Below are 3,719 nucleotides of genomic sequence, written 5' to 3' on the forward strand. Positions count from 1 at the left end.
GGGGCTCCGGGCTGGGTGGTTTTGCTGGCAGGTGTTTGGGGAGCCCCGGGGGGGATTGAAGGGAGTTTGGTGTGGGGGGGGGAGGAGGAGGCGGAAAGAAGAAAAGGAGAAGGAGAAGAAGAGGAGGAGGAGGAGACGCAGCAGAAGAGGAGGAGAAGGAGAAGGAGAATCATTTTTCTCTCTCCCCTTCCAACTTTCTCTCTATTTCCCTCCCTCCCTGTCTCCCCCCATCCTTCTCTCTCTTTCTCTCTCCCTCTCTTTCTCTCTCCTTCCCTCTCTCTTTCTTTCCCTCTCCCTTCCTCCCTCTCTCTTTCTTTCTCTCCCTCCCTCTCTTTTTCTCTCTCTCTCTCCCCTCTCTCCTCCTCCATCCTTTTTCTCTCTTCCCCTCCAACCTTCTCTCTATTTTCCACCTTCTGTGTCTCCCCCATCCTTCTCTCTCTCTCTCTTCCTCCTCCTCCTCTCTTTCTCTCTCCTCCCTCTCTCCCTCGCTCTCTTTCTCTCTCCTCCCTCTCTCCTCCATCCTTTTCTCTCTCCTCTCTTCCCTCCCTCCTGTCTCCCCATCCTTCTCTCTTTCTCTCCCTCCTGCCTCTTTCTTCCTCTCTCTCTCCGTCTCTCTCTCTCTCCTCTCTTTCTCTCTCTCTCTCTCTCCTCTCTCTCTCTCCTTCCCCTCCTCCTCCATCCTTTTTCTCTCTTCCCCTCCAACCGTCTCTCTATTTTCCTGTGTCTCCCCCATCCTTCTCTCTCTTTCTCCCTCCTTCTCTCTTTCTTTCTCTCTTCCTCCTCTCTCCTCCCTCTCTCCTCCCTCTCTTTCTCTCTCTCCCCTCCCTCTCTCCTCCTCCATCCTTTTCTTTCTCCTCCAATCTTCTCTCAATTTCCCTCCTCCCTGTCTCCCCATCCTTCTCTCTCTCTCTCTCCTCCTCCTCTCTTTCTTTCTCTCTCTCTCCCTCTTTCTCCCTCTCTCCTCCATCCTTTTTCTCTCTCCCCCTCCAACCTTCTCTCTATTTCCCTCCCTCCCTGTCTCCCCCCTCCCTCTCTCTCTTTCTCTTCCTCCTCCTCCTTTCTCTTCTCACCCCTCTGCCCCTCCCCCCCCAGTCTCTCTCTCACACACACTGTCTCTCTCCCTCTGTCTCTTTCTCTCTCTCCTCCACCCTCCAATCACTTTTCTCTCGTTGCTGGGTTTCCCCTTTGGCAACACATTCCTGTTTGACAATTGACTTTGCAATCACAAGGGTAGAGAGGTGCCTCAGGCAAGATTTTGGATGAGTTACCATTACCATTTCGTAGGCAACTTGAGTTTATAATAATACAGGAGCCCATGTGTTTCCAAAGGGGATGGAGCTGCTGCTTCCGTCGGCTGAACCCAACCTGAGACACCCAACAGGCCTTGGAGCAAAAGTACTTTCCGTTCAGCCTTTCGTTGCCCTTTCAAAATATCAAGCGCTGGATAGGCAGAAAAAACTCCGGAGGTTTCTACTTCAGAGTTCAGATCCTGCTCTGATCAATAGCAGCTAAACAGCTCTTGTCACTTGATAACCTGTTTAGCAAGGAAGGGTGCAGGAGAACATGTGGGTGCCATAAAAAGGCAGCATCGGATGATGCTTGAAAGAATTTGGCATTAAGGTAAAGGTAAAGGTTCCCCTTGTGCTCCTAGAGTCGTTCCTGACTCTAGGGGGCAGTGCTCATCTCCGTTTCAAAGCCGAAGAGCCAGCGCTGTCTGAAGACGTCTCCGTGGCACACGGAATGCTGTTCCCTTCCCACCAAAGGTGGTCCCTATTTTTTCTGCTTGCATTTTTTATGTGCTTTCAAACTGCTAGGTTGGCAGAAGCTGGGACAAGTCACGGGAGTTCACCCTGTTACGCAGCGCTAGGGATTCGAACCACCGAACTGCCGACCTTTCGATCGACAAGCTCAGCGTCTTAGCCACTGCCCTAATTTGGCATTAGCACCCCCAATATTCAAAAAGGGTAGCTGGATTTTCAGGACCGAGTAATAAGAAATAAAACATTCCTGGCAATGTCCAAGCCACTGGTTCCTCTGGCAGGTTTGAGTCTCAGGCCTTCTGCTTCCTTGCTTTTTATAATTTAGGAGGCTAGCACTTCTACCATCTGCAGGCATTCTAAGGAGGAGTTTTAGGGTAGCAACTTTTTCAAGTAAGGAATAAACCTGAAGCCAAAAATAATGAGTTGTTGTTGTTGTTGTTGTTGTTGTTGTTGTTGTTGTTGTTGTTCTTCTTCTTCTTCTTCTTCTTCTTCTTCTTCTTCTTCTTCTTCTTCTTCTTCTTCTTCTTCTTCTCCTTCTCCTCCTCCTCCTCCTCCTCCTTGAAAAACAGAGTTGGAAGGGACTTTGGAGGTCTTCTAGTCCAACCCCCTGCTTAGGCAGGAAACCCTACACCACTTCAGACAAATGGTTATCCAACCTTTTCTTAAAAACTTCCAGTGTTGGAGCATTCACAACTTCTGGAGGCAAGTTGTTTCACGGATTAATTGTTCTCACTGTCAGGAAATTTCTCCTTACTTCTTAATTCTTCTTCTTCTTCTTCTTCTTCTTCTTCTTCTTCTTCTTCTTCTTCTTCTTCTTCTTCTTCTTCTTCTTCTTCTTCTTCTTCTTCTTCTTCTTCTTCTTCTTCTCCTCCTCCTCCTCCTCCTCCTCCTCCTCCTCCTCCTCCTCCTCCTCCTCCTCCTCCTCCTCCCCCCTCCTATTCCCTCTTCTCCTCCTCCTATTGATGACATTGCCTAGTTGGGTACTGAAACATCTGGAAGACAACGACCAAGCTCAGAGAGCATCAAAGACCCTACAGTCTTCCTCCTCTTCCTCCTTCTCAGCTTATGGTGAAAGATCCAGTTCTCAGATTTTTTACACTTAAACCAAGGAGAAAAATTCCACCCTTTTATTACAGATGTTTATCCCACAGGGTTCCTTTAATCATTAAAAAAAAAAGTAATATCTTCCCTTCTTTCAAATCATGCTAACCTATTTGTGTACGTCTGTTGATGCACACAACACAGAGCGTTCCATAAAAGAACGCGGTTTGCAATACATGATAATTCAATTTCTGTGTTGTGCAATTTAGCCATTTAGACAAAATAGCCATTTGCCAATCATATTTTTTTTCCCTGTAATTACCCTGGGTAAGAAATACACATGAAGACGAATCGTCTTTTAATAGCTTCTCCCGTAAATGAAATGTCTGCATTAATAAAGATTTGCTTTAAAAATAATCTTTGACCAGTGCTTGACTGGTTATTAATGGAACTTGCCTGGGCATTGAATTCCTTGCATGTTGCAATAAAATAATAATTGATTGAGCTACAAAAGATAGATTTCTTTCATCTTTCATCTGTGAATGTATGTTAAAAGCTTTTTTTGTGTGTGTGCAAGACATTCAAACGACTAACTTTTAATGCATGACCTATGCCAAGCAGAACCACGATAGAATGGCACTATTAATGCCACCTGGATTATCAGCAGAGAGGACAATAAGTGAATAAATGGGTTAATTACAACCACCACACAGAATTTAATTAGAACATCTCTATTCCTGCCAGAATCTCAATTATCAGACTCTGCTACCTGGGGACTGCTACTATATGGGTGTCAAAATTTGCTCTGGGCTTACATTTGATGGAATAGAACTTGGCTCAGAGGCTAAATTATTGTGTTTTCTCTCTCTCTCTCTCTCTTTTATCTTTTCCCCCTTAATTAAAATTAAAGAAAATATT

Source organism: Ahaetulla prasina, chromosome 16, assembly GCF_028640845.1.
Source record: "Ahaetulla prasina isolate Xishuangbanna chromosome 16, ASM2864084v1, whole genome shotgun sequence".
Lineage (NCBI taxonomy): Eukaryota > Metazoa > Chordata > Lepidosauria > Squamata > Colubridae > Ahaetulla > Ahaetulla prasina.